The sequence below is a fragment of the Prionailurus viverrinus genome, chromosome C1 (assembly GCF_022837055.1).
Source record: "Prionailurus viverrinus isolate Anna chromosome C1, UM_Priviv_1.0, whole genome shotgun sequence".
In the NCBI taxonomy this organism is placed as follows: Eukaryota; Metazoa; Chordata; class Mammalia; order Carnivora; family Felidae; genus Prionailurus; species Prionailurus viverrinus.
In genome coordinates, this window is record NC_062568.1 from 117,487,665 (window position 1) to 117,506,314 (window position 18,650).

Consider the following 18,650-nt stretch of genomic DNA (forward strand, 5'->3'; position numbering starts at 1 on the left):
AACGGTGTTACGATAATGGAAAGGGGCTATTATAAGTTGAAAGAGACATACCCACCAGGCACAGCATGTGTATCTTTTTGGATCCTAATTTGAACACATTAAATGCAAAAAGATATTTTTGAGCCTACTATGGAAAATGGAGCATGGACTAGAGAATACGACACCAAGAAGTTGATGTTGTTGACTGTGATGATGGCATCTGATTACGTTAAAAAAAAAAAAAGTCCTTATCTGTTACAGAAACATACTAAAGAACGATGGACAAAAGAGTAAGATGTCTGGGATTCACTTTTAAATATTACAGCCTCACCTCCTCCCAAAAAGTTGGTATAGACAGAATGGAAACAAGAGTAACAAGCTGCTGATAAATTGTTGAAGCTGAATGATGGGTACCATGAGGTCCATCAGACAATTCTCTCTAATGTCGTGTATGTTTAAACATGTTCGGGGTAAATAGAAAACAACTTTTAATTTTTAAAAATGGTGCCGGTTTGGGGGAACCAAGGACATTTTGATTCTAGATTGGGGTGTCTTTTAAATAAGCAGCTTAGGTGATTCTGTCACAGCTGTCCAGGACCAGACTGAGAGAATCAACTCTAGTATGGCTCTGCTCTAGGTAGTGAACAACACGTACACAGAAGTATTTCATGGCCCTGACCAGAGTGCCCAACTATTAGGGTACTAATATTACATAATATCTTTACTTCAGAGCCCATTTCTTGACAGGGTATTCTGGATTCTCCAAATTCGTTAACTGAAGGATCAGTTGGATGCCCACAGACTTTCCGGTGGGTGCTGGTTCCGTAATGGTCTTTCCTCCAGCTGTTGGGCTGTGCATGCATACAGTGTCTTCAGGCTGGCTTATTGCAGGGTCCAGCAGTCTCCCTTGTCCTCTACCCAGAAGCCAAGAAAAGCATGTTTTCTGAGGCTCATGACCCATCCACCCTCTCAGTTTGCTTATATGTATATTTTAGCTCAGTTACCTAGAGCAATAAAGAAGAAAATCAGCAGAGCCCATGCTTCTGTACAGAGGTCCCCTAAGATCTCCAAGAAAGCAGATCTGTTTAGGTAAACCAGAAGTGAGAATCCTCTCGGGCACCTGAGCTACTGAGTTTAATTGGGATGCAGCTGCTTTTCCTCCTTCCGCACACTCATTCCTAGTTCAGCCTGCAGACAACAGGGAGCTACCAGTTAATTGACTGTTTCTATGATTGTCATTCACTTTGGCACTCTTCCCGATTCTTTGTTGCTACAGAATGCTGCTTTTAAAAGTATTTGCTTTCCTATGGACCCTGACAAAGACTGTGCCAGGCTAAAATTCTTTAGGATTTGTTAAAAGGGGGAGGACAATCTATCTGGGAAGATGGTGTGTGTTGTGGGATTTGGGGTGTTGCTGTGAACCAAGAGCTGAGTGGAGCCAGGACTAACATCCGGGTTATATATTACATAAAGGAGCTGGACAAGTTTCCAGTCTCAGAACCAGTTGGGCAGGTTGAGGGAGCTTTGTGTGTGTGTGTGTGTCTTTTTTTTTTAAATTTCTCACCACTCAGTTGAGCAGGGGAAACTTTCAGCTTCAAGTAAATGGTTCACTTGGAATGTCGAGAAAGGTTTGCAAGATGGGGCTTGGGTTTCCCGGCTCTATCATCCCTTTCTGCTAGGTGCTACGCCCCCCAAGATAGGTACAAGGCAATAGAAGTGAGCAAGATGTGGGACCCACCAGCTCTCAGCCCAGCTCTAGACCTAGGTTGCCAATAGCTTTTCAACTTGGCTGGCTTCTGATATAAAAAATAATGGGGAGCCACTGCCAAAATCAATACATCATGTTTGTATGTGTGCGCCTGCCACGGGTTACATCATGGTATTGGATTTTTGGTGGTCACCCCATCTCCTCTCCTCATTGCTTAGAGTCTAACTGCTGCCCGACCTTCTGCCAAACTGGCCCAGAGCCTCCCTCCCTTGCCTCTTCAGTGGAAAGTTCCAGAGTCATTCTGAGTGTGCCTCTTCAGAGTGCTTTGTGATTTTTATTAAAACGAAAACAAAAACAAAAAAACCCAGGAGCTTTGCCCTTCAGGAACCCTAATTGGTTCCCAGGAGATGAGATGATTCTTCTGGCTCTCACAACCTCTAGATTTCTGCAAAGCATTCTCTGTTTACCAAATGAATACACCAGTCCAGGAGCCAAGTGGAAATCGGTTCCAGGCCCTCTCTACTTAAAGAAGGAAAGAACACTATATGCTGTAAATCAAAAAGGACGGGAGGTTGAATTTCAAGAAGAGCCTCTTTAATTCAAGAATTCATCCCTGTGAAAGGTGAGGTCCAATGGATTAGAGTGGATATTTTGCACATACGGTGGATTAGGGTAAATATCTTACAAATATGTAGTACAGGCCTTGCAACTAACTCAGTTGCCCGTTTCCTTCCCTCTACCACTCAGAGTGGGGGCAAAGGCCTGTTTACAACTTCTAGTGCCCAGATGGCTCCCCAGACCAATTAAATCGCTATCTCTGGGGGAAGGTTTTGTTTTTGCTTTTGTTTTGTTTTGTTTTTGCTTTAACTCCCAGGTGATTCCAGCATGCTACAAAGTCAAGAACCAAGGCTCTAGCAGAAAGACCAATGGGCTGGGAATAAAATGAGCCACTTTTCAAACCCTGCCCTTTGCCACTGAACGTGTCAACCTGTAAAATTATAGGCGACTCTCTTCTAAGATTATTTGAGCTCTAAAATTCTCTGATTCTCTTTCAACTGGTCTCTGTCCTGGAAACCAAGAGCATCCCAGGGCCAGCTGTTTTTCCATAACACCTGGAATGTCTCTAAAGCCGTCTACAGCATAAAAAGATCTGTCTAATCGGGTCAGTGTGCTGGTGAGTCCAGATTGCCTTACCGGACTTAAGGAAACAAGTAGTGTGGTTTACAAAGGAAAAATACAAGCTACATGGTGTTTCTGATACATATGGGCCTATCAACTAGTTTCAAATGAGTAGTGGAATTTTTCTTAATGCATATTTAAGTCCTGTAGCTGTACTAATTCCCAATTCCTCCGATATTCAGTTAATTGGAAATACATCCTCCTCAAGAATGCCTTAGAATAAAAATGGACTCCCCTCCTCCCCCACCCAGTCCTCTCCACTGGTGGAAATTTAAATACTTAGGAAGCTAAGGAGACTCTAATCCAAAATATGCATTTTTGTCTGGCCTGGACTTTAATTAGATATTACTGTAGTAGCCTAAATGGATAGAGAGAAGCTTTAACTCTTGAACTAAGGCACAATTAGTCAGGCATAAAAGAACTCTAAAGGGATACTAATTGCTTTTAAAAAGATAAATTGAATTGAGCCAAAGAAGCAGAAAATTACCTTTGTGGGGAATCATCTTGGTTGTTTAAGAAAGGGAGGGCTGGTGGAAATTGGAACAATTACATGCGCATTGGCTCTTTTCTCGGCCAAACACGAATCCCAAAGGCAGAGACTCTAGAAACTTGAATGCCGCCAACTTTAGGTAAGGCTGTCTTCCGGTCTCTGGTAACCTGCATGCATACCTTAAGCTTGTGCCAACGACTGTTTTGACATCTTATGGCCAGGATCCCCAGTGTTATTTGAAAATGTTATGTCAAAGGGTGTGGCATGCAACTGTCTCAGTGAAGGTAGTTGAAACTCAGTTTCACTTTTAAGATGAACCTTCAGGGCAAAGGTGAAGTGCTTTTTCCTCCCTGTGAACTCCATAGCCCTTTAGGGTACTTCACTCACAGGATGAGTTCCGTGTGTGTAGAAACTGTTGCATTTATAGCTCTGTGAGTCAAGCAAAATCAAACTACATGTGGCGGGTCATGGCTACACAAACACTGGGAGCCATTGACCTAGAGGTGAATCTGGAGATGCTCTTTCGAGAAGGAGGCATTTAGAAAAATCGCCCTTCCTGCCCCCAGAAAATCTTATAGAGGGCCAAACGTGTTTGGGTCATTCAGTACTATGTGCGAATGGTCCTTGGTTTTCCCCTCACCTGATTAAGCACAAAATTTGGAAATATTTAATAAAATCTATTGGCAACCCCTGGATACTTGTGTCTTCATGTTCCCTCTCCTTTCAAAAGCATTTGCAATCAGCCAGTGCTGCCTTAACCATCTCCTCTCTGGGCTTCTTTTCTCACCTCACAGCCTGCCTTTTCCCCAGTCCCCTTTGCTGGCCCTTGGCTGGCTGCCTGACTAAGGCTGGAAGCCCTGAACTTGGTCCTGGTCCTCGCCTTCTCTATGTCACCCTTCCCTGTTGGTGACTGCATCCACGGCCATGGCTTTGAGCAGTGCCTCTCTGGGGCGCCTGGGGGGCTCAGTCAGCCAAGCAGCCCACTCTTGGTTTGGGCTCAGGTCTTGATCTCGTGGTTTGTGAGACCGAGCCCCCTCATCAGACTCTGATGCTGACAGCGTGCAGCCTGCTTGGGATTCTGTCTCCCTCTTTCTCTGCCCCTCCCCCACTTGTTCTCTATCTCGCTCTCTAAATAAATAAAAATAAACTTTAAATGGTGCCTCTTTGCTGATGTGTCCCTCATCTATATCCTTAGCTCAGACTTGCCCCTGACCCACACACCTAACAGCCTGCTCGGTATCTTACCTTCGGTGTCCAACAGGCACCTGAATCCTTGATTCCTGCCCTCCCTATGTTCTCCATTAAGTAAAATGGAACCACCTAGTGGCTCCCACTAACACCTAGCAGTCACTCTCAATTCTCCCCTCCCCCCACCACATCAAATCCACCAGCGAGTTCTGTTGGTTTTATCTCCAAAATACATTCCAAATCCTCCCACTTATTTCCATTTCTACTTTTACCATCATCTCTCACCCAGATTACTGTAATAGCCTCCTGGCTGATCACCCTGCTCTCCCTCTTGCTCCCTGACACGGCACTCTCCACTCAGCATCCAGAGAGAACTTTTCAAAATGTAAATCAGATCATGCTAATTGTCTGGTTAAACCCCTGCAGTGTTATCCCGGGAATGCAAGGATATCTGGTTGTGCAAAACACCATATTAACAGACTAGAGGAGGGCAGCTGCGTGATCCACTCCGCTGACGCACAGAAAGTGTTCGATGAAACGCACAATTTTTTTCATGACAGAAACTCTTGGCAAACTGCAAGTGGAAGAGAACTTCCTTAAACTGATAGAAGGTGTACCTGTTGAAATGTTGAAGCAAACATAATCATATTTAACGGTCAAACTCTAAAACCATTTCCGCTGGAGTCAAAAAGAAAGGTAATGCCTATCATTGCTTTGAGAAAGCATTGTCCTGGAAGTCCTAGACAAGGTGAAAATGCAATTCAACAAATGTTTATCAAGCGCCTACTATGTGCTAGGGGCAGTTCAAGGCCCTTAAGATTCACCAATGAATAGGGGCGCCTGGGTGGCTCAGTTGGTTAAGTGTCTGACTCTTGATTTCAGATCAAGTCATGATCTTGTTTCGTGAGATCAAGCCCCACATTGGGCTCTGAGCTGACAGTGCGGAGCCTGCTTGGGATAATCTCTCTCCCGCTCTCTTCCCCTACCCTGCTCGTGCTCTCTTTCTCTCTCCAAATAAATAAATATAAAAAAGAAAAAGACTTACCAGTGAATAAAACAGACAAAAACAACATTGGGCAAACACAGTAGTGAAGAAAGGCAGGAACAAACAATAGACATTGTTATGTGCTGACCTGTGTTCCTCCCTAAATTCACATGGGAAAATCCTAAACTCCAGTGTCTTAGGATGGGGCTGTATTTGGCAATAAGGTCTTTAGACAGATGATTATGGTAAAATAAGGGATAGGGTGGGCCCTCATCCAGTCTGATGCTATCCTTACCAGAAGAGGAATTCTGGAAACCCAAGAGACACATGATGAGCGGGCACAGAGGACAGACCAGGTGATGACACAGAGAGAGGCACTATCTGCAAGCCAAGGGCAGAAGCCTCAGGAGAAACCAAGCCTACTGACACCTTCATCTTGAACCCCTAGCCGCCAGAACCATCAGAAAATAAACTTGTGTTGTTTAAACCACCAGTCTGTGGCATCATGTTATGGCAGCCCACTCAGACGAATACAGATATTAGTTTACATAAATAACTATGTAGTATATCAGAAAATGACAAGCCAGTATTTTTAAAAGGCATACGTAAAAGAGATCAAGGGCAGCGGGGAGGCGAAGTGTGGACTGGAGTGTTAAACTGGGTGGTCAGAGGAGGCCACACAGAGAAGGAAAAAGATAAGATGTATGAGAACAGGAATGGACGGTGGGGAATGAGTCAGACGTGGTACATAGACAGCTTCAGCTTTGTCGGTAAGGTTTTGTTTCTTGTGCTTGGTGGTGGGATCATTACATTGTTATCTGCACCTTTTGGTCTACCTGTAAGATTTCATTTTTTGGAAAGGTTGGCTTGGAAAGGTTGGCACCTGGATACTGGCTGGTGGTTGTGACAGCAGGGCCACGGCAAGGCTGAGCTGAGACAGCGGAGTGAGGGTGAAGAGGGTGTGTGGGTCACACCAGTCACACCAGGCACAGGTGGCTCAGGATATTATGACCGCACGTGGGAGGGGAGAAAGAGAAAGGTGTCCGGGGTGACATGCCGGCCATTGCACAGGACAGTGGAGAAAGGAGTGTCACGGCCAGGACACAGGATGAGGAGCGGGTATGGGGGCTGGGGGGTGGGACCCCGAGCACAGGGTTGACAAGTTGTTTTTGAGGCGCTGGTTGGTGTTCGATGGCAGGAAAAGAGGAAGGAGATGAAAGGGTATGTCGCATCTCTGATTCTAGAACGCTCAGACTTGATTCTTGAGGGTGGCCTCTTTTCTGCTTAGACACCAAGGGCGGGGACCCAAGATCAAGTTGAAATCATATTCCGCTGCAGTTCCTTGGCACTCAGGCACTGCTCACATGCCTGGATTCTGTGCTCGGAAACTCTGGAAGCTGCCTCTCTCACCCAACCCCCTGCCCAGGCCAACTTCATGCACTGCTCAGGGAATACTAGCGTTGGTTGGGAATGCTAGCTTTGAGATCGGTCCTCAGCAGCACCCTCCTTCTTTTTAATAAAGGTTTACATCCTAGAATAGATTTAGATTACAGAAAAGTTGCAAAGATAGTACAGAGTTCCCATTTTCCCCACACCCAGCCTCCCCTATTATTAACATCTTACATTAGTATATTCATCACAATTGATGAACCAATATTGATATATGATTATTAATTAACGTCCACAGTTTATTCCTTAGTTTTTACCTATTGTCCTTTTTCTGTTCCAGGATCTTATCAGTGATATCTCGTTACATTTAGTCATCCTGTCTCCTTAGTGTTCTCCCGACTGTGATAGTTTCTCAGACCTTAAACAGTTTGGGGAGCGCTGGTCAGGTATTTTGTAGAATGTACCTCATTTGGGATTGGCCTAATGTCTTCCCTCATGCCCCTACTTTTTTTAAGTAGCTGAGACTCTTTCCTTTCCCCCCAAACAAAAGCAGGGAACAGCTGCTGGCTTGAAGCCCTATGTGGTGGAAGGAGAGCTTCAGGGCATGTCTGTGAAACTCGGCAGGGCTCTGAGAAACCCAGTCTAGAACAATCCCTCATTTGTGGACCAGGAAGCAGCTCTCCCATCCTCCCATCACCCACTCACTTCAGATGCGAGCATCTCCTTCCCAGGTACATTTCCTGTCTCATGGGGACCAACAGACAGTCTCCCTGATCGTTCAGAACCGCCCCCCAACACGCCGAGCAAATGATCCTTTAGATCCTTCAGCTCAGCCAGATGGGTCAGTGGATCAAGGACCACTGTGAAAAGTTAGCCGCAAAAGCATATGTTTAAAGTTTGATTCCATCGTTTATTTCAAGGGCTCATGGACCCTGCTAATGAAACATGGACCCCAGTGAGGAATCCCTGAGGCAGGGTGGCTTGTGAAATACACACACTTACTAGGAACTGAATGTTGTGCCCATCTCCCCACCCTCTCAATTCACACTAGAAATCCTAACCCTGCATGTGATGGTTTTACGAAGTGGGCCTTGGAGGTGATTAGGTCATGAGGGTGAAGCCTTAGTGTCCTTTTATAAGAGACCCCAGAGCTCCATAGCCCTCTTTCCACCATGTGAGGATACAACCTGGAAGAAAGCCCCAGGACCTCACCAGAACCCAGCCATGCTGGTGCCCTAATCTTGGACTCCCAGCTTCCAGAGCTGTAGAAATAAATTCCTACTATTTATAAGCCACCCAGCCTATGGTACTGGTGATGGGTCTCTCAAGTGGTTTTAGGCGAGTGGCCATACCCCAAATAAACTCAGGTTTATCAAGACCTAGGCTCTGGTGTCCGGCAGACCTAGGCTAATCCTGGCTTGGCCCCTTTGTAGTGCTGTCCCCTAGGCAGGTCCTCTGTGCTCCCTTTCACACTCTGTAAACTCAAAGGTTGTGGTGAAGACCAAGTGAGACAAAGCCCAGCACAGTGAGCATCTGGTCAAACTCAGTAGATGTTGGCCTTATCATCATTGTTGCCGCCACTGCTTCTGTTGTTGTTCTCAGGCACAGACAACACCGTGTGCCCCTTGTGTCCTGTGCCATTCTCTCTCCAGTGCACCAGGGCTGGAACAACACCCGGATCTAAGGCTCCTCTAGGAACTGTGCTATTCGTGGCAATGACCAAAGGGGAACATTTCTAAGCTGGCCAAGGGAGGCCCAGGAAGCAGCTCAAAACTCAAAATAACCCCTTCAGCCAATGGGGACTTTGGGCTCCATCTGGAATGTCTCGACTGGGAGAGATGCTCTCAGGGAAGATCTTAGCATGTCCTCCCACTAAGCAGTGTTTTCCAAACTGCAAGTTGCACCCCATTGGTGGGTCTGGAAATCAATTCTGTGGGTTGTGCCCAGCCCCCTTCCCCCCCCCCCCACTGAAAGAAAGAAAGAAAGAAAGAAAGAAAGAAAGAAAGAAAGAAAGAGGAAGGAAGGAAGGAAGGAAGGAAGGAAGAAAGAGAGGAGGGAAGGAAGGAAAGAAGGAAGGAAGGAAGGAAGGAAGGAAGGAAGAAAAAAAGACTACACTAGAAAATGTCAGTGTATCCTTTGTAGACAGTATAATTTTTTTTTTCAGGAAATTGATTTTGTTTGAGTGCACGCATGTGTGCCTGTGTGTGTCCACTGGGTCGTGTTGTAAAATGTCTTTCTATGGTCAATGGTCAACAAACTTGCTGGGCCACGACTCTAAAGTGCATGCAAGAGTGAGGTCTGGGGGGTGTATATGAAGCCCACCACAAGGAACGAAAGAGAAGAGAGAGCGTTTAGGACCAAGAGTCAGTTCTAGGGGTAGGGACTGAGTGGAACGTTCGGGAACCTTCCCACTCCACCACAGGCCGTACGCACACCTCAGGATATTGTATTATCCTTTCCTGGCTCCTCTTGGGGATTAGCAGCTACAAAACAAACCATAAGCACCAACCCCATAAACAATAAGGACTTGTGTGTTTGTGTGCAGGAGCCGTAAGGGGCTGGAAGGACTGTGTCCTATAACCCGTGCTGTGTGGCCCAAAGCCCCAGGAGACAGAATGGGAGGTGGCAGCATTAACAGGAGCAGACAACTACAACAGGACACCAGCGGCCTCAGAGGAGGCCATCTGGTCTGGCCTGCTCCTAACCTTCACTGCTTCTCCCGCCTTCAGGGTAGAGCGAGAACTCTGGTACCTTCAGTATCTCTCCCTCAGTCTCTCTCCTGTTCTGGGCACTCCCTCCAGGCACTCGGACCCATATGCCCAGACCATCACGCTGCCCTCTTCCTCTTCTGGTCTAGAATGTTTAAAAAAAAATTTTTAATGTTGACTTATTTTTGAGAGAGAGAGAGAGAGAGAGAGAGAGAGAAAAGAACGAGTGGGGGAGGGGCAGAGAGAGAGGGAGACACAGAATTCAAAGCAGGCTCCAGGCTCTGAGCTGTCAGCACAGAACCACGAGCCACGAGATCATGACCTGAGCCAAAGTCAGACGCTCAGCTGACTGAGCCACGCAGGTGCCCCTCAAATGTTTTACACAGACCTTCTCCCTGGGACATCTGCGGGCCTCACCTTAGAAGGCGCCTGCCTCCTGCAGATACCAGGTCCTGCTGTCTCTCTGTGGCTCCCAGGAAGCGCATTTCTGAGTGGCTGCCTGCCACCCCCTCTGAGACTGAGCTCCCGGACAGGACCCGGGTCTAGTTCACTGTGTGCCCACTGCCTACCTGAGCACCGTGGACACTGAGTGACACCTGGCTCGTTTTTTATTGAGTAGGTAGAGAAGAAAAGGGTGAGCCCTCTCCTGAGGTCAAATCCTGTTTGCTCTATTGGGCTCTATGTCCCAAATTTCCAGGAATCTGAGCCATGAGGAGGTCTGAGAGCACCAGGAAATGCAAGCCCAAGGACAGATGTGAATCAGAGAGGCCAAAAAACAACACCAAGTCAGAAGTTGGCGCTGCGTAGACAGGTGGGTGGGACCGGGATGGTGCTCCAGAACAGGTTGTGGCTGTTCCTTTGCCTTTTATTGCTCTGGCTTTGCGTGGGCCGTGGGAGCCCAGCTCCTGTCCCTGGGGCACCTTAAAAGAACTTCAGGACCTCTGACTCCAGGTTCAAAGGTGGGAAAGTACAAGGTAGGTTTGTGGCAGCATGGGAAAGAGCAGAGGGCTGGGGCAGGTGTGGAGGGTGGCCTGGAAGGCCAGCTTGGGGGATAGATTTTATCCAAGGCACCAGGAGACCATCATGGTGGGGGTGGGGGAGGTGGTGGTGGAAGGGAGGGGGGAGGGGCTACAGCCCCACCCCCTATGGTTACATGCGAATTTGGATATATTTTTCTAGGAAGAAGACCATAGCTTTCATCAGCTTCACAAAAATATTGTGACCACAAACAGTAAACAAACACTGTGCTCGAGGCTTTTGAGCAGGTTTCGGGAATCTCACTCTGGCAACGGTGTACGTGGTACAACAGAGTTTCACTAGTTTCCCTGGTGGAAGAACATGTGCCATGGCAAGATAATGTGTAAATATTTGAGATCTGACATTTGGTTGTTTAATAAGACTGCCTGCCTCTCCACATAAGAGCTAGAATTTTTATTTTCTAATAGAGCTAGCCTCCGACGTAATATACATGCCTGTTACATTCACAGGGGCCTAGCTGTCCAGCTGTGTGCTCTCAGCTGCCTCCAGCAGGGATACTCTTTCCTTTGTTTCCCGCCCCACAGCTGGCTTTGACTTCCTTTGACTCAGAGGTCCCCTGATGGGATACTCCTCCGTCCCCGGGGGCAGTCCCAGGGGGTTGTGGTGACACAAGCCGCCCGTCCCTTTTCTGTCCTGTCCCACCATGACCGCACCAACGTACTCGATGTGTCAGACTTCTCTGAACAGTTGGGGATAAAATAGGGGGCACTGTCATATCAGAGGGAAAAAAATTATAACTGTCCATTTCATATGATTCTCCTCCTGACCCAGGAGTTAGGCATCAGAGATGTTCGACTCTACACAAGGAAGCCCCTCTGGAATCTCATCTTGTTCTCTTATCCTCTGTTCTTCCCCCTTCTAGGCCTACGGTGCAAATATCCACCCTCCCCTTTAGGGAGTCCCCTTCCCTATCCACAGGGCTGGCTTCACCCCACAACACATCATCCTCTTCTCCCTAGATGGACATGGTAATTTCTGGTGACAGTTTCCCCCAAGTCTGATATACTTAGCCCCTCCACTCCTACTACCAGAACTGGGGGAGGGGGGCTCTGGGGGAGAGGGTTTGGATCTCACCCATCTGCTGGGTCTGAGAACTCCTGTCCAGTGGCCGTTATAGAATGAGGATTCTTCCTGTTCATCTGTTGGGGAGCCATCATTCGCATACAAATACATCTCCTGAAGACAAACTTTAATTCTCAGAAATGGTACACATGAAGGGAGGCCATCTTTGTTCTCAGTACAACATCAGCTGCACAGGTCCCTGCTCACAATGGATACAGCAATTATTGTGCTGTGTTTGTCCCTTGTGCTGCCCCCCTGCCTGCACCCTGGCTTCTAGGCAGTGCCTCTGGGCCTCCAGAAATCAAAACACACTTTGCCATATTATGCGATAACCTTCAGTTCTGCTATATAGAAGGTAAGGAAAACAAATGAGATGGATGCCACTCATAAGAAGCCTTAAGTAGAGGGGCACCTGGTTGGTTCAGTCGATAGAGTGCGCGACTCTTGGTCCTGGGGTTGTAAGTGTGAGCCCCACGTTGAGCGTAGAGATGACTTTAAAAAAAATAAAATCTTTAAAAGAAAAAGAAGTCTTAAGTAGAGAGAGAAAGCAAATAGCTTGTGAGCTACGAGCAAGACTCATGGGTTAAAGTAGATAGTAAGTAACCTATAAACATGGAATGAAGAAGAGTGTTCCTTGTAGATAAAAAGGAATGGCGAGACCAAGTCATAAGGCATGAAGCATGTCAGGATGATAGCTAAGTCATCCCTACATTGGCCAATTTGAAGCCCCCCATACTGCATATTGGTGCCCCTTCAGCCTCATATGTGCTCTGCCCTAGAAATGAAGGTCAAGCCCATGGCCATGGAGCTCACTGATCAGCGAGATGCATCTAATGTCCTTGCTACTATGTCTGATAGGGCAAATGTGTGCTGGTTTTGGGCTGAGGCCCCATGTTCAACCTTGTACTAGACAGTGTTCTCCAGAGAAACAGAACCAACAAAATATGTGTGTGTAGAATAGAAAATTGATGCATGTGATTATGGAGGCTGCCAGGTCCAAACTCTGCAGAGTAGACCAGCAGGCTGGAGACCCAGGAAAAAAGCTGTAGTTTGAGCCCAAAGGCAGAATTCCCTCTCTTGTCTCTGGGGAAATCAGTCTTTTTTTTTTTTCAATGTTTTTATTTATTTTTTGGGGGGACAGAGAGAGACAGAGCATGAACGGGGGAGGGGCAGAGAGAGAGGGAGACACAGAATCGGAAACAGGCTCCAGGCTCTGAGCCATCAGCCCAGAGCCTGACGCGGGGCTCGAACTCACGGACCGCGAGATCGTGACCTGGCTGAAGTCGGACGCTTAACCGACTGCGCCACCCAGGCGCCCCATTCAGTCTTTTTCTTAAGCCCTCCAACTGATTGGGTGAAGCCCACCCCCAATATAGAGTTCAATCTGCTTTACTTACTCTACTGATTTAGATGTTAGCCCCATCCAAAATATACCCTCACAGAAATATCTACAATAGTGTTTGACCAAATTTCTGGGTACCATAGCCTTGCCAAGTTGACATATACAATTAAGTATTACAAATCTCAGCTCTGGTTCCCATAACTTCCCCATCATTGGGCAAAGCTGATGTCACTGAAAAAAAGAAAGAAATATGAGCTTGTACAACCCTCGAATCAGATAGTGAGGTCCTTCCACCCAACGTGTATGCTACCCTAAGTGTGTTACCCTGCCTTGTATCTTTCCTTTTGCTTCTTGTTTTACGTTTTAAATGCATCTAATAAACCGTGTTGTTGGACATCTTAATTTTATCTGTGAACTTTTCTGTTGCATGTCCTCTGGAATAGCTTACCTGGTGGTAGACTTGGAGGGTACTATCGCATAAGGTAATTTCTTTCACTACAATGCCCAAAGACCCGATATCAGCTTTGCAATGACACCTTTCTGCACCTTAGGCTACCTCTATTCTCATTGTCTGTGGGCAGTGGGGATGGGAATGAGGGTGATAAGGATCAGAACTCCCCACCCCATCACTGGCTTCATGGGTTCCATTCTTAAATTTTTGTTTAATTTTTTGAGAGAGAGAGAGACAGAGCATAAGCAGGGGAGGGGCAGAGAGAGAGACACACACACAGAATTCGAAGCAGGATCCGGGCTCCGAGCCATCAGCTCAGAGCCCAATGTGGGGCTCAAACTCACGAACCACGAGATCATGACCTGAGCCGAAGTTGGGTGCTTAACTGACTGAGCCACCCAGGTGTCCCTAAGGGGTTCCATTCTTCTACTTACAAACCTTCCATAACTATTTGACTGTGTTTTTCAGGGACTATAGGGCTGAGGAGAAACTAAAATTGCCTTCTGTCCACAGTGGTTGGTTATTAAGAAGGATGGGAACACAAGTCAGAGGCTCTGATGAAAAATGGAAAAACACAAGCAGAAGTCCCCAGATCCAACCCTTCCCTTCCTCCTCCTCTGGGAGCCCCAATCTCTGCCATAACAGAGGTCACCACCTCCAACGTGGGAAGGGAGACTTTGCTCTCCTGATGTGTGCGGGTGTGTGCAGAAGCCAGGAGTGGCCTGGGTTGGCAGTTAAGCACCTTATAAGCAGGAACTCATTTTTCTTTGAGCCTCCAGCACCTACATCCTGCCTGGCTCATTGTAGGTGTTCAGGGTAAGTTTGCTGAAAGGAAGCGGAGTTGGAGGGAGAGGCTGCTGACCACTGCAGGCCACTGCAGCCAGAGATTTGTGGCTGACATCTCATGTTGGATACCTGAATGCAGCTCTCCCTAGAAGCAGTGATGACACATTTTAGTACTGTGGCACAACACTGATGGACTTACGTAGGCTTTTGGTAACCGATCTGGGGACGTAACTAGCACATATAACTCCATGCTCTATGGGATATGAGGTATAAATTCCAACAAATTTACTTTCAGAATCCATTTACTTATAAGTTGAGAGCTGCCTATCCATATCCCTCGCCCCCGATGCCAGCCAATCTCAAAATTCAAATGTGTCTATATACTGGTGAGTATCTAGGAAAGCTTTCAGCTTCACCTATTCCATTGGCTTCCTCCACTCGGGGTGCACACGGTGATTCTACATTCCATCCTGTGCCTTGTGGCTTAGATGCCGTAACACCCCAGGGCAGAAAATGTTCCTTGCTTTCACTCCTTCTCACCGTACATTCTCGGCCGCCACCCAGTAAATTGTGAATGCGAGAAACAGAGTAATCACCATGACGCTTCTTAGGAGAGACTCATTTTCCATTCACACCTTCTCCCTGGAAAGCAGGAGGGGTAGGTTGTGAAGGGTGAGTGATGGGGAAGAGTTTGCACAGCGGCACTCACAGCACCCCCCATGCACACCCACTCATTCCCAAGTAGGGTGAGCCAGTACATTAATACCTTCTTGCTTCCTTTCACTGAAATCAGCCTGCCTGACTTAATCCTCCAGTGTTAGCAGCAGAGGAGGGGTTTCTGCTCTTCAGGATGAATGTTCTTTATAAGGAAAAGACGCGGTTTACGAGAGACTTAATGCCTTGAATGAATGGAACATACTAAATGAATGTGAACTGTAACAGTTCCTCTACCATAAACCTATGCACGCTTTTTAGAGTAGCCTGGGAAATGGGTTCTGGAGAATATTTTTATAGCACATAGATCTGAGTTAGATCGGTGGCTCTCAGCTGGGAACAATTTTGCTCCCCAGGGGACATGCGGCAACGTTTGAGACATTTTTGGTTTTCATGATGGGTGGGAGAGGTTAAGGCCAGAGATGCTGCTAAATCAATTTCACAATGCAAAGGACAGTCGTCCCCCCGACCAGCAAAGAGTTACCTGGCCAAAAATGTTAATGGTGTCGAGATTAAGAAACTCTAAGTCAGACAGATATATGTGGTCTGTCAACACTATGATATTACCTAGGGAAACATCCAGAGACCATTAGCAAACTTCATTTTTGCAAAGACTAAAATGTATATAAAGACAAATTACATTCTTCTGAATTCTATTCCCTTATCATTGGTTTACTGGACAGGTTTTAAACCATGATTTAAGAATTTTTAAGTTTTGGGGAACCTGGGTGACTCAGTCAGTTAAGCATCTGACTGCGGCTCAGCTCATGATCTCACAGTTTGTGAATTCGAGCCCCATGTTGGACTCTGTGCTGACAGCTCAGAGCCTGGAGCTGCTTCAGATTCTGTGTCTCCCTCTCTCTCTGCTCCTTCCCCACTCTCACACACACACACTCTCTCTCTATGAAAAATAAACACTGAAAAAAAATTTTTTTAATATATTAAAAAAATTTTTTAAAGAATTTTTTAAGTTTCCCTAAAGTTTCATCACTTCCTGCTAACCATTTTTCACAAATCAATCAAGTTGTTACTACTCAGAGCAAGTAATTTTCAAGAGAACAGAAGACAAACTACAAAATATATTGAGACACAGTAGCTAGCACATCCTCCAACTCAGGGATTATGGCAGATTGCATTGTCTGAAGATGGACGCATAAGTATCTCGCATACACTCTCTTATACACTCTCCTTAGTATGTAACTTGGCATTCATCCCATGGCGCAGTAGGGCCTACGTTCCCTGCAGCTGAATCTGGGAGGGTTTAAGTCGATGGTGTAAGTTCCAAGATGTGACTTCTGAGGCCAGGTCATAAAAGGAAAACAGCTTCCTCTTAATCCTGTTGGAACCCAGCCACCATGCGGAGGAAACCGAAGTGGCCACATATGTAAGTTCTGGCCAACAGCCCCAGGCGAGGAGTGGAGGTCCCAGCTGATGGCCAGCATTCGTCACCGACGTGAGAGTGAGTGAGCCTTTAGATGCTTTCTGCCCTCAGCCGTTGAACCACCCTCAGTCTTTGAGTGTTCTCAAGTAAGGCCTCAGACTTTGTAGAACAGAGACAAGCTGTCCCCGTTGTGTCCGTTCCAAGTTTCTGACCCACAGAATCCATAAGTATAATAAAAGTATTGATGGAAGCCACAGAGTTTCAGAGTAATTGTTACGTAGTAAGATGTAAATGGAACAGTAATTCTCCCCCAAATATATATAAACTATTTCCTGTCATAAAATTGCCAAATTGCTATACATTGATCTTCTGCCAAAATGGTGAGTAAATGGCAAACATACTATTGTCGTCCTATCCTGCACCTAAATCAGACATCACTAATTAATTGCAGAACTTTTTCTTGATGAGCAGGGATCCAGCCTTAAAACTCTCTCAGCAAAACACATCAGCAACCAAGTTATTGGAATTGACATAACAGTTGAAACCTCTTTGCTATGCCCGATGTTTTTTATAAGAGTTGAGGCTGGTTTCCCCTGGCTTACTCCCAGACAGAAGGATTTATCTGTTGTTTAGTCAGGTGCCCAGAAAAGGATGTGTGGCTTTGCATCACCTGTTTGCAAAAATGCTGTCATATTAGCTTGGTAGATGAATATGAGGGGAGTCTTTTTATCATACTTTCTGAGAATTTGACTATCAAACAACGATAGCAACCTATTTATGTCAAGAGCCGCTTTTATTAAAAACAAACAAACTCAAATCCCTAGTACACCAGAAAAATGTTTAAACCGCTTTTTAAAAAAGTGGCAGAATCCCTGAAAAAAGAAAAAAAACCCTAACATAATGAGACGGGCCCATATATCTAGTCTGTGAATGAAGGTTGTCAACTTTATGCAATAGTTCAGACGTAGAACCTTTAATTTTAGTTTGAAGAGATAAGCACATGGTGAAAGGGGACATTGGTACCTGTATTATTTTGAGCTTTGTTCAATGAACATTATTATACCAGGTTCAGGGGAGAGCATGAAGTGACTAGGCCCTCTCTTTTTCAATTTTCTGTTTGCGAATTTGATGTCTTCACCTTATGACTGACAACGAAATTTCTCTCTCTCGTCTATCAGGGATTCTGGGAAGCCAAAGTTGTTTATTTTTCAAAGGAATATAATAATGGTTATCTGAAGAAAATGACTCAGGTGATTGAATTCCTGGGCAGGCAGACAACCCACATGTCAGAAGGACATTTTAACCCAAGATTTCAAGGATTCTGGAGACCTCACAGTCCTCTTCTCGCATGGTGGCTTGTTGGGGTATAAATAAAGTCACTTGTAAAAGGGGGTAGGCATCAGGGCCGGAAGGAAAAGTTATACTGACTGAAATTCTCTAATTGTCCCTTGGAGTATGTTTTAATCTTAAATTTCTTTTTGAAATATTTGTTTATTTTTGAGAGAAGGAAAGAGACAGAGCATGAATGGGGGCCGGGCAGAGAGAGAGGGAGACACAGAATCCAAAGCAGGCTCCAGGCTCCAAACTGTCAGCACAGAGCCCGACGCAGGGCTCGAACCCACAAACCATGGGATCATGGCCTGAGCCAAAGTTGGACACTTAACCAATGAAGCCACCCAGGCGTCCCTGGAATATGTTTTAAAAATCATAACTTAACCAAGGCAATGATCCTAGGAATATTTAAGCCTTGCCTTCTGTGCCTCTCTGTCGGCTCTCCTGGGTCCCTTTCTCACTTTCAAACACACCCACTCTCCCTCCACCCTTTTTCAAACCACCAACAAGCCCTGTGCCTTCAAGGTTTCCACTTGGACACTGGAGTTACTCCTGTCCTCCCCCGTCCCCTTGAGGGATTCCCAGTTCTGTCCTCCTCCTCTAGAAAAAAACAGTATGACCCTTTGGTTAATCTGATGGACTGATTCAAACTGAGGTGTTACCATAGGCTTTTTTTCTATTAAGAGTCACTGCCCTATAGGAAAAATATAGAGAACCATCTAAATTAAAAAAATGAATTTCATTATTTTGTTTACTTGGAAGACCGCATAAAAAGTTAAAATTCTAAACAAGGCAAAAATGCCCACGGACATTAGACATTCACACTCCGTTGAGATAGATACCATTGTGCCCATTTTTCTGATATGGAAATGGAGGCTTAGGCATATCAAGAGATTGTCCAAGGTCCCAGGATTCAAA